The following is a 14,086-nucleotide window of genomic DNA, read 5'->3' on the forward strand; positions in this document are numbered from 1 at the left end:
GGATGACAAACAAACATCATTGGGGGCCTTAGAAAGTTTTCAACGGTTGAAATCAATACTTCCACTTTTTCCAGTGGTATGGTCCACTTGAGCTTTTCGTATGTATCAATTTTGGGTTGAACCCATAAAATGATCTGGAAAAACGAATGGACGGCGTGGATAAACCACACGCATTCGCGGTGGGCCCAACTGAGTTTACTCAGTACGATAAGAGGTACTGAGTAACTCAGTACGCAATCCGATTCCACTCCATCCACCATGTCCTAAGTCTGTTTCCTCATTAGATGCAAAAAATCAGACCGATCCAAAAATTAAGTGTGCCACACCATGTATAACGGGAACGAATTGGCTACTCCCCCTGACACCAGCCCCGTGGCTGGTGGTCGGTGCTCTGTGGGCCCCACCATGATGTACGTGTTTCATCCATTCAGTTCATCCATTTTTACAGATCATTTTAAGGCTTGATACAAAAAATGATAGGGATATAAATCTTAGGTGGGCCACACCACAGGAAAAAAATAATGAATGGATATTCACAATTAAAATCCTCCTAAGGCCCACTGTACTGTTTATTTGACATCCAATCTGTTGATTTGGTCATAAAGATCCAGATGAAGGGAAAAAATAAATATCAGCTTCATCCAAAACTTTTATGGCCCCCAAAACATTTTTAATGGTCAAAATTCATTCAACACTGTTTCCTATAATGTGACCCACTTGAGATTGATATATATTTCAATTTTTTAATGATATCATAAAATGATATATAAAAATAGATGGACTGCATGGATGACACACATACATCATGGTGGGCCCCACAGAGCACCGACCACCAGCCAATGGCTGGTGTCAGGGGGAGTAGCCAATCCGTCCCCATGTATAACCACTTGACGTGGCCATCTGAGTTATAAAATGGCCTTGATCTTTTAAGCGTCCATACATCCTGGCAGAGTGCATCTTATGAACGGATTGGATGGCACAATCTACAAGGTTTTAATGGTGGGCATCCTCATTCCAACGGTTCCCTAAAGTGTGACCCACTTTTGCTTTCAATTGGTCCATTTTTTGCATGCATAGGTTAACTTGAACAGATACAGCCTACGAATGGAGTGGATGTGGGCCTTACATCACGGTGGTCCCCTCACACAAAGCTGTAGAATAAGCTTATCATGCAATCGTTGCAGAGGAACCGGCGTGTGGAAACGAAGAGCAACAATGATTTGTCATACAAGGGACTATTTTTTTCTGACTTTCAAAAGCTGAAAGTGAGTCTTAGGTGACCAGTCAAGAAAGGAAAACACCAAGGTACCTCGCGCTGGGTACCAAAGTGGGAGAAACCACACTGTATGAAACCCATGCCGTCCATCATCGCAAATCACCTCTTTTTATGCTTGATCCTAAAATCAGGATGGTTCAAACACTCAGGTGGGCCAACTCCAAAATACTTCTAACTAAGTCTCCAAATTCATATGAATGGCCTATAAATTTTGGATAATTCTTTCATCGTGATGAAGTATAGCATGTAAATCAATACAATGACATATAAGTTAGCACAAATTATAAATTTATAATTTCTGGAAAATAATAAAAGAAACTGAAATATTAAGGACAAGCTAACGCACGTGTAATCACATTATCCTTAAAGTGTTATTGGCCCCTTCTCAAAAATGATTAACACTGCTGATAGGTTGCATAAAAATAACTTCTAAGATATGATGAGCTTGTATGTGGTCTTGCGTTTAGCAAGCACGAAGAACCACGAATGAAACTCTGTGTATACAAATTTGTCTGACAGATGAAATAAAATAAAATGCCAAATCATAGAGAATATTAGAAAAATTGTAACTGATTTACACTATTGCTTTGGTCTATTTCTTGAGGATTACTAGCTAAGGTTCATATTGAACTTTGTTAACTTGATTAGAAGTCATTAGGGCTTTTCTTGTTGGGTTGTATGGAGAGTGATTCGAGTGGTTGGTGGTCCAATGAATTATCCAGGCACTGTTTATATAGGCCAGAATTACTGGACGTTTTGGTCTAGAGTCATAACTCCATGAACGTTTATGGCTGTTGGTGAGAAACTAGCCGTTATTTGGTTGTTTCTGACTGTTATGTATGTGAGACAACCAGCTGCTACATGCTTGCCATTTAGACTCATTGGCTAGCAACTTTATGACTATTAGGCTAGCCACATTTGCCAGTTTCTACATGGTCTGATTTAATATTGTATGAGTAATTACACTTTTCTTAAACGGCTAGTTTCGAGCATCTATAAAAGACTGACTGGTCTCATTCAAACTACTCGCCTACAACACTTTAGCCATTTGACCCATTGCCTCTATCGCATTGTGACTTATACTCACCTCGTACCGATTCGTGTAAGGTCGCGAGGGAGTGACCTATCTTTGACACAATGCGCTGTGCATGTAGGAAGTGCGTAGTGTGCCACTTGTGCCTTTACAGCAACACTGCCTCACATGCCCACACCCTCGCACCAAGCCCGAGACCATAACCATGACCATGATCATGATCATGCCTATGCCCGTGCGTGTGAGCACGCGTGTGTGTTCTAGTGCTTCACACTGGAACATGCAAGTTTCGATACTCCACGGATCTACTAAGCAAATAATAAGATACTCCATACCCTATATATAAACACAATATTTTCTTCTCTCCTTTCCAATATGGGACTATTCCCAAAACACCAAAAAATTCAAAATTTTCAAATAAACACTTTTATACACATAAATTTTTTTATTTAAATTATTTTTTAATTAATATTTTCACAACAATCTCCTACTTGAATAAAAAAGTATTTTCAAAAGAAATATTTACTAAAATATAACCAAGTTATATGCATAAAAAAAATATATCTTTCGATTTGAATATTTCCTTAGCGTTATCATCTCAAAGCTCTATTGAAATTCCTAGTAGTCGTAGCTTTGAACCAGTTATTCCTATATAACAAAGTTGGAGAAACCAAACATATATTTACTTTATGTTATTAGAGTTTCCACAAATCTTACTCAGTACAATTAATAGCTATGTGCTTAGCGTATTACATAAACAATCCTGAGAGAAACTCCAACTTTCATGAAAGATGACACTATCTCTATATTCACATAAGTGAAATCATTCTAGTGTCTCTGTTACTATTAAGACAATTGTCCTTTCAGACTGGATTTCATTAAGAGTTCAAAGACTTAACCATCTATTTATAACACTCAACACTTATCTATTATGGATGATGTTTTATATAAATTATTTTTTTTTGAAACTTTGTATATATCAGTAACTTGTTTTTACCCATTGAACCCAAACTTAGAGATTTTCTAATTTTATATTAGGTTTCCATAACTGATAGAACTTTAGTTGAAGAATTTTAACCATATCCCTCTAGAGGTTGTCTTTACTACCTCTCTCGTTAGAGATTTAGTAAAAGGATTAGCGAAGTTGTTACTAGATTTCATATAAGAAATTGTAATGATTCTATCTTAAATCAATTGTCTCACATAATCATGTCGTAAACTTATATATTTAGACTTTCCATTATAAGTGTCAATGTAAGCTCTAGTTAATGTGGTTTCACTATCACAATATAATGACACACCTGGTATAGGCTTCACATAAAAATGAATTTCTAATAAAAGATCCATAAGCCACTCAGCCTCTTTGCCTGTTGTAGCTAAGGCTATACACTCAAACTCTATAGTCGATTGAGTTATGCAAGTTTGTTTCTTAGATCTCCAAGACACAGTTGCACCTCCTAGGGTGAACACCCACCCTGTAGTGGACTTATTGTCCTCATGCACTCGATATCCAACTCGTATTAGTATATCCTTTCATTACGGCAGGAAACTCTAAGTAAAATAGCAATAAGTCTTTGGTTGCTTTTAAGTAACCAAGAACTCCATTAATCGCATTTCAACACTCCACACTGCGGTTGTTAGTAAACCTATTGAGTTTAGTCATGGCATATGCAATTTCAGGTTTAGTGTATTGCATAGCATATATTAGACTGCTTATATCACTTGCATACTCAAATTGTACAACTGCTCTTTATTTATTCTCATTCAGCTTGATACTTGGATCAAATGAGGTTTTTGCTTCTTTTATTTTAAGATGGTTAAACTTATTTAATATATTCTCAATGTAATGAGATTGACATATTACATAACCTCCACTATGTTTTTTTAACTTTGATACCTAAAATGGTATCCACATGTCCAAGATTCTTCATTTTGACTATAAAAGACAGAAACTTCTTTGTTTCAATTACACTTTCCATTTTATAATATATTATTAACATGTCATGAACATACAGACAAATAATAATTACACAGTTACTATTAACTTTAGAATATATACATTTGTCAGTTACATTATGCATGAAACCATGAGATAATGCTTTTAAATCAAACTTCTCATGCCACTGTTTAAGCGCTTGTTTTATTCCATATAAAGATGTAATCAGTCTACAAACTTTCTTCTCATTTCTTGGTAGAACGAATCATTTAAGTTATTTTATATATACCTCCTCATTTAGCTCACTATTTAGGAAAGTGGTATTTACATCCATTTGGCGGATGTAAAGATAATGTATGGATGCTAGCGCAAATAAAATTCTAATGGATGTTATCCTAGCAACTAAAGAATATATGTCAAAATAATTTATCAATTCTTTTTGTCTAAACTCCTTAACTACTAATCTAACTTTAAAGGTTAAGATAATCTCATTAGTGTGATATTTTTTTCCTGAATAATCACTTACAACCTATGAGTTTAGAACTTGGAGGTAAGTTAGTTCATTAGTTCTCATGTTTGATTTGTCATTATAGATTCCATTTCATTGCTAATGGCTTTCTTTTAAAAAGTTGAGTCTCCAGAAGACATAACATCACTAAATATTTTAGTGTCATCTTTTGTAGTTATTATTATAGGTATCTTCCTGATAAAATTTATCTATGTCCTTCTACGACAGGGAAAAAGATATGCTGAGAGTCTATCTGATCAGAGTCAAGACTCTTTTCTACTCTTACCCTGTGAGTCTTACGAGGCTCGCTTGAAGCTTCCACCTCTTATAAAAATTTACTCATTGGTTCTCTATTGGGAGTTTGGACTTTATTATCCTTTGACTCTAAGGATAGTGAGTTCTCAAAGAACTCAACGCCTCTGGATTCTATAATAGTAATAGACTATAGATTTAGGAGTTTATATACTTTCTATTTTATGCATACCCTATAAAATCGCACTTTATAGCTATGGGTCATAACTTGGTTCTTTTGGGGTTAGGAATCTTACAATAAGCGAGACACCCTCACACTTTAAGAAACCCTAAGTTAAGTTTTCTACCTTTTCATATTTCATATGGTGATGTTGTATTTTTCTTAAAAAGAATTCTATTTAGAATATGACACGTTACAAGTAATGCTTCACCTTATAGACTTAGTGGCAACTTTGCTTGTATTAGCATTGAGTTGATCATCTCTACTAACTTCATATTCTTCCTTTCTGCTATACCATTTTGTTGCGATGTGTATGGTGCAGTACATTGGTGTATTAATTCATGATCTTCACATAAGTTAGAGAATTCAATTGAGAAGTATTCTCCCCATCTCTCACTGCAGAGAATTTTTATTTGCTTATTTACTTGATTTTCTACTTCTACTTTATATACTTTAAGCATATTTAACGCTTCATCTTTGCTCTTTAATAAGTAAACATACAAATATCTAAAGCAATCATCGATAAAGGTTATAAAGTACATTCTACTTCCACGAATAATAATGTCGTTCAACTCATAGATATCACTGTGCACAAGATTCAATACTTGAAATGATCGCTCGACACTTGGAAATATTTTTTTTTAATCATTTTAGATTGTATGCACACTTCACATTTATCATTCGCATTATCTGTGCATGAGATTAGATCATTCTTAACCATGACTTTTAAGGTACAATACCTAATATGTGCTACTCTTCCATGCCATAACGCAACAGATTCAACAATATATGCAGAAGTGTTACTTTCATTCAATGAAAAAGTAATCATTCCATTACAAGCTATCTATTTCCGACAAAATTCACATTCCTTGACAGAATCAGTTTTCCTAACTCATGCACTACTTGTATTTCGGGTTTTCCCAGAAGATCCTAACAAACTAAGTTTCACTTCATGTCTGGGACGTGCAGCACATTTGTAAAGATCACCTTTTTTTTCAGAAGTAAACACTAATTTCACGGTTCCTTTACCCATAACATTCGATCGGACTTCATTACACATTTGGACTTCTTAACCATTAGTCATATCCTCATAGGTTTTAAAATATGATATGTCGTAGTAGATATGTACTGTAGTCGCAGTATCATACCATCAACCGAGAACTTTGTCTTGTACTGTGTGTAACCTCAGTGATCATTGCCACTATATCGCCCTCTACTATACTTGCTTCTTTCTTTAATTTGCAATATCGACAAACACGAGCATAATACCCATTTTTTCCATAGACATGACAATGGCCTTTAAACTTTCTATTCTTCTTTTGTGTTTTCTTGAATTTTCCTTTAGTGGGTTTCAAGAAATCATCCTTCTCAGGATTCTTGTTATGGGTGTTTTCTAATATATGAACTTTGGATGATGATTTTCCATTTTTAGTTATCTTATCGTGGTTGTGAGATTCTTCCTCAATTCGTAAATGTTTCTAAATTTATTCTAGTGTATAATCATCAGTCTTATGTAGTACTTCTTTTTGTAGTCTTTCCACATCGAGGGTAATTTTGTGATAATAGCCCCAACTTGGAATGATTCAGGAAAATCAATTTTAATAGCCTTGATTTTATTCACAATTAATTGCAATTCTTGGATTTGGGGAATGATCGATTTATTAACTATCATGTTATAGTTGAAGTACTTAGTTATTAGGAATTTGTTGGTTCCTTCTTCGTCAGTCTTGTATTTGAACTTTAGAGAGGTCCAAATTTCTATTACGGACGACTTTTGTGTGTACAGATTATACAGTTGGTCAGAGAGGGCATTTAGTATGTGTCCATGACACATGAGTTCATCTTTAGCTCTTGTTGCGTACAACAATCTGTTCTGGTATAGATTTAGATTTAAGATACAGTAAATCTTTAAGGCCATGAGGAGAAACTTTAACTTGTCTTCCCACCTTGTAAAATTAGTTCCGTCGAATTGATCGAGACGAATAAGATAATGTTTCATCAGCTTGATGGAATATACGCCTTCAGTTTCCCTAGTAATAATGCTTTAAGATTGTTATTGCAAATTACAAATTTATAATTTCTGTAAAATAATAAAAGAAACCTAAATATTAAGGATAGGCTGAAGCACGTGTGATCACACTGTCCTTAAAGCGTTATTTAGCCCTTCTCAAAATGATTGAGACTACTAATAGGTTGCAGGCAAATAGCTTCTAGTATACGATGAGCCTATATGTGGTTCTACGTTCAGCAAGCACGAAGAACTACAAATGGAACTTTATGTATACAATTTTTTCTGGCAGATTTTAAAATTTAAAAAAAAAAAAAATCAAATTAGAGATAATATTAGAAAAACTATAACTGGTTTAGACCACTGCTCTGGTATATTTCTTGAGGACTATTGGCTAAGGTTCGTATTGAACCCTATTGACTTGATCAGAAGTCACTAGAGCTTTTCTTGTTAGGTTGTATGTGATAGTGATCCAAATAGTTGGTGATAGTCCAATGAACCACCCATGCACTATTTATATAGGCCAAAATTGTTGGACGTTTTGGTTCAGGTTCATAACTCCATATGACCATTTAGTACTGCTGGTGAGAAACTAGTAGTTATTTGGTTGTTTCTGACCATTATGCATGTGGAACAACCAGCTATTACATGCTAGCCGTTTAGATTCATTAGCTAGCTGTTTTATGACTATTGGGCTAGCTACATGTAGCAGTTTCTACATGGTCTGGTTTAAAACTACATGAGAAGTTACACCTTTCTTAAATGGTTAGTTTCCAGGGTTTATAAAAGACTGATTGGTCTCATTCAGACCACTCGCTCACAACACTCCAGCCATCTGACCCATAGCCTTTGTCGCACCATGACTCGCACCGGTTCGCGTATCTGTGGCACGGTGCGCATGTACAAAGTGCAAAGTGCGCTACTAGCACCTTTACAGCCACACTACCTCACACACCCATGCCCCCGCATAGAAACCATGATTGTATCTATGTGCGTGTGTTCTAGTGTGAACATGCAACTCTTGGTACTCTACGAATTTATTAAGAAAATAATAAGGTACTCCACACCCCATATATAAACGTAATATTTTATTCTCTCCTTTTCGATATGGGATTATTCCCAAAACACCAAAAAACTCAAGTTTTTCAAACAAACACTTTTTTATACATATAATTTTTTTATTTAAAATATTTTTTAATCAATATTTTCACAACATACACAAGATTAATAATGGGTTACATTCTAATTATAATTATTTCCTATAGTGTGGCTTATTTTAATTTTACATGACCGTAGTTTCAGTGGAAGTGGATTCCATATTGAGTAACTTAGAAAGTTATAGTCCACTGAGTGTAAACTTTGTGGGGCCTACTGTGATGTATGTATATTATTTATGTCATCCATCCATTTTACCAGCTGGTTGAAGGGTATGAATTTAATATTAAAGCTTGTGTGAATTGAATGCATATTGGCATTGAAAACTTCTCAGGTTTCGTAGAAGTCTGGATCGAGCTGAAGTTTGTATTTTTCATCCCAACAATTTATAAGGTTACTTTCACTGAGATGGAGCGAACAAAACGGTACAAAACTTTGGTGGTCATATAAATGTTTTAACTGTGGTCACTAAATCCCCACTGTTTCCTCTCATATGGCCCAATTAAGTTTTGGATACACTTTATTTTTGGTCGCATGTCCGAAAATGAGCTCTAAAATCGGATGAACCTATTGGTTTTCTCAAAAACATGGCAGTGGGCCCCACCCGGAATCATTCCGCAGAATCATCCTGGGAAAGGCTTTCCAGGAAATCCGCGTCCAGAGTATACCTTGGGCCATTTACCAAAGTGCGGCTCATCTAGAAACATTCATTTTCTAGAAAAGGCTAGGCGTGCCGTGAACGAGTGGATTTGAATGAGATGAGACGGCCATTAATGGGTCGATGTCTGTGAGGGTGACTGCGCGAGCGCCGATGGAATGGTGGACCCGATATTTGATACAGGTGGAATATTGACGTGGAAACCTTTTGAGAAGTAGTTCAAAGGTATATTCGGTGGAAAAATACCTATCCTGGTGATCTGGACAGGATGACAAACCCCTTCAATCTAGCTGAAAGCAACGCTTACCAATGTAAGCTTTAACCATACTTAAGAAAACTCCCAACACGACTCGGTGGAAGATTCAGGTCTACCGAGTCGAGTTGCTAGGAATGTACAGGGGCTCTGAGGGGCCACGGTGATGTGTGAATTTTATCCACACCGTTCATTCATTTTTGCATATCATTTTACGATACAAACCCCAAAATGAGACATTTTCAGGGTTCAAGTGGCCACATATTGGGGATTAAACACCTGTGGTTGGAAATGTTTCGGGGCCACAAGTTTTTTATCAAACTGATATTTGTGTTTTTCTTTTATCCATGTCTACATGACCTTATGAACAAACTAGATGGAAATTAAACATCATGGTGGATCCTAGGAAGTTTTCAACGGTAGAAATTGAATCCCCGTTGCTTCATGTGGTGCGGTTCACTTGAGCCTTCAATATGCATTCTTTTTGGGCTCATGGCTTAAAATGATCCGTCATTGGATGGATGGCATGGATAAAACATATACATCCCAGTGGGCCCTACAGATCCCTTGAGAGGACCATCCCTTTCAAGATAGGACCTGGTGAGCGTATTACCCAATCCCGGCTATTAAGATGTTTACAGTTTTTTAAATTATTAACACTAAAATAAGATTTAATGGAGTTCCAAATATTATCCACAATAGTTTACTAATTAAGATGTTTATCATTTTTAAAATTATTAACACTATAAAATAATATTTATTTTCTAAAATCGGTTTTCAACCCTTCAAATCAAAGCTTAAAGTAAATTATCATTTCCAAAGTATGATGGGGCATTTATGGTTGGGTGTTGGAAATAAACCAGTGGGAATGGGGTACCTAGGGCCCACTATAATGCTTATTTACTATCCAACCTGTTCATAAGGTCACGGGTGCGTGGATGAAGGAAAAGCATAAATATCAACTTGATCCATAATTTTTGTGGCATCCGGTAAATTTTCAATAGTAAGCATTAAATACACATTGTATCATGTGGCCTAGTTGGTTCTACCTTGGAATTTACCTTATTTTTGGGCTAATGTCCTGAAATGAGCTGTCAAAATGGATGGATAGAGTGGTTAAAACACATACATCACGGTGGCCCACACAGAGTCAGGTCATCGAGTTTGGTAGAGTCCAAGTAGGCCCACCTCTTAATTGATTGAACATGATCAAAGAATATTTATACCCGGCCCTTTTGTCATGGTCTAATAAGTCAGCTCTTGCTGACGTAAACAACAGTAAAATGTTCAAGCCTACAATTCCATGAACATGACGAATATGTGACCCAATTGGCAAATCTTGTATCAACAGATGATTTCAAGATAAGACTTTTGACTGAAAAGTCACGAAAGCATGGTTTTTTCTTTTTCTTTTTCTTTTTACATACAAAATCATATCCATATGTTGTTGTTTGATGTATATCCCATGCTCGGGTGATCTTATGTCAATGGCATATGAGCATCGTCCACTTAGGGAAATAATCTTAAATGAGTAGTCTACACCAAGTGGTCTATTATCTATTTGTTTTCCCTGAAGGAGAGAGTAATGCTCACACACAACTAGCTGGAGAAATCAAATTGATCCAATTAGCTGTGTGTTTAATAGCAAAAAATTACTTTTCTATCCCAAGTAATATACCACATGTGAGATTTGTAATATCAAGTTTTACATAAGTATGATAGAAATTATATGTCAAAGATCCAGCTTGTCCATTAAATAAGGCCTATTAATTATATTTTATATGCTAAAATTTAATAAACGATCATCATCAATGAAGTCACACATACAAGTTAAATACGCATGGCTAAAATGAATTTCTAATAGCTCCGTTTTTTTGTAAATAGATATGATACCATTAATCATTAAAAATAATAATTTATGTCCTTCACATGTTTGAAAGAAATTCTGCCTAATTAATGGACTAGATTTCATATACATTTACCGCACGCATAAATATATTACATGTGTGCAGCTTCCTAATTCATCCTATTTTCTCTTGAAATCCATTGCCTAATTTACGTATCAACTAATGTTAATAAATGCACTCATGAGGAGAGAAGCTGCTCGAGGTTACTTCGCAAAAGGAGTACCCAGCTTGGGTGTGCCTCACTGTGGTGTTAAAGTGAAATCCACCCCAACCATCAGGTGAGTCACCCTCTATTTGACCCAGGGCCAAAAAACCTGCCAATTTTATTTCAATTGGGCCACATTTATTGGAAATTTTTTATCGAAAAATCTAACCCTCTACACTATTCCCCAAATGTGACCCACTTGAATCACGTTTGAGCTTGAGTTTTTAGCCTTTAAGCCAATCTTTTGGTTTCACATCTAATGAGTGTAATGGATTTTAGATGAACATTATAGTGGACCCTGTAAAAATGGAGGGTAGACGTCTCTCCTAACTATTTTCCTTTGTGTACCTCAAATTAATTATAACATATCATCTTGATGTTTTGGCTACTATCCTATCATGGGATGACACATCTAATGGTCGGATTTGATTACACATAAAATGGTCAGATTTGATCTCACACATATCAACGTATGACCCTGTAAATTATCACTGCTGGCATCCCTCCCGCACCGGTTCCCAGAAAATAGTCAAGTTCAAGATCAATATCTTGTGTAGCAAACCACAGCATGGGCGTCTATAGATGGCAAAGATAAGTCTGCCTAACCATGGTATATTTGTTTTATCCACACCGTCCATCCATTTTCTGATATTACTTGAAGGCATGGCCCCAAAACCAAGGCTGATCTAAAGCTAAAGTGAACCCCACCAAAAGAAACAGTGGGAACAATGATGCTTGGTGTTGACATCTTCCTAGGGCCCACCATGATGTTTATTTTCCATCTAACCTATTCATAAAGTCATATAGACCTGGATGAAGAAGGGAAAATACAAATATTAGCTTGATCCAAAAATTCCGTGAAACCCAGGAAGTTTTTGAAGGTAGGCCTTCAATCTCCACTTTTTCTTGTGGTGTGGTCCACTTGAACATTGGATCTGCCTCATTTTGGGGATAATACCCTAAAATGATTTGAAAATATGTATGGACGGCATGGATAAAACATATAAATCATGTTGGGACTGATTTTAAGTCCCTTGATCTAACATTGGGTGATCCACTTGACGGTGGAAGTAGATTTCAAATTAATACCATAGCAGGCCCATCTGAATGACCAACCATTGTGACTTGAAATCACTCATCTCTGGTGGTATTCATCTATGTAATTGAGTGGTGCCGCAGCGCGGACAACCACCCTCCTATTTTTATAGGCCCACCATGATGTATGAGTAAGATTCACTCTAATAATTATATGCGTAATCCCATTATGGGTCTGGAACCAAAAATAAAAATTAAAAAATCATGCTAACCTTTGATTGAATTTAGCCACCGCAATGGAAACACTGGGAGAGACGTCTACCCTTGATTTTTACTATGCTCAACATAACAAGCATGTGAAATCCACTCCGACTATGAAGATGACACACTAAAAATCTATGCCTACTGTCCAAAAATCTGGGGCATGCATGATTCAGGTGGGCCAAACTAATGAAAATAGTTTGGAGAGTGAGTTTTCCTTTTACATTGTTTTCAATCATGTGGTCCACTAGAACCATAGATGATACTGATTTTTTAATCCACAGTTCTAATACGCGGTGACTCACCTGATGGTTGGGGTGGATTTCACTTTAACACTATAGTGGGGGCACCACCGGTGGCTACTTTTCCTCTTAGAATAACTTTTCTTTATTGGTATTAAATAGCATTAATTGGTCCTTGAATTAATCAACTAGTTGGACGAAAATGCAATGTCCAACTAGTTGTGTGATATATATATATATATATATGTAGACACACACAGTGGGTCAACCTCATGGGATGAGGGAACTTCCCATGAGGTCAAGCTGTACGGGTCCACCTTGATTTGTGTCGAACATCTACCCCCATCAGTCAGATGCACCATTCCATGTTGGGCCATGGGCTTAAAAATAAAGTCAATCCATGACTTGGGTGGGCCACACCATATATAATAGTTGAGAGGGTTTACCCTCCCATTAAAACATTCATAATCATGTATTGGGCCCACTGAGATGTGGTTGACAAATCCAACTCATCCAATTGTGTGTGCCCCACTTGGATGAGGGATCGGACCAAGTTTCAGCCATATCCAAAACTCAGGTGGGCCCACCAAGTTCTTCGACTGATTTTTGGGATACCCTTGACCCATCAAATGCACAGTGTTGATGTTTCACACACATCATGATGGGGCCCACGCAGCTCGACCTCATGGGAAGTTCCCATGAGGTTGACCTCATAGTACCATTTCGTTTAGTATTAGGGGTGCAACTCAGTTTGGGTAGGGGTTGAGGGTCAATTAGAACCCAACCAGACCTCAAGAGGACCCACAATCTCACCCCGAACCTAATTCCAACCCGAAGATCTCCATACTTGACCTGACCTTATTGTTTGTCATTTTTACGAAGGATCCCTGTTTGGATATCATTAAAATCTCAAATTTTTTTTCCATGTGATCAATGTAGAAAATAAGATATTGTTGTTCCTAGTGTGAAAGGGCTCTATCTCTTATCTATAAAAAGGAAAGAAAACAAAAACAGAGAGCAAAAACACATGCACATGGAGCCAACTACTTTTGAATATTTTAAAAATAATGGAAGTTTAATTTTTTAAAGTTTTTAGATTTTAATTTATAAAAGATCCCAGTTTGGATATTGTTAAAA

This window comes from Magnolia sinica, chromosome 14 (assembly GCF_029962835.1).
Source record: "Magnolia sinica isolate HGM2019 chromosome 14, MsV1, whole genome shotgun sequence".
Classification (NCBI taxonomy): Eukaryota; Viridiplantae; Streptophyta; class Magnoliopsida; order Magnoliales; family Magnoliaceae; genus Magnolia; species Magnolia sinica.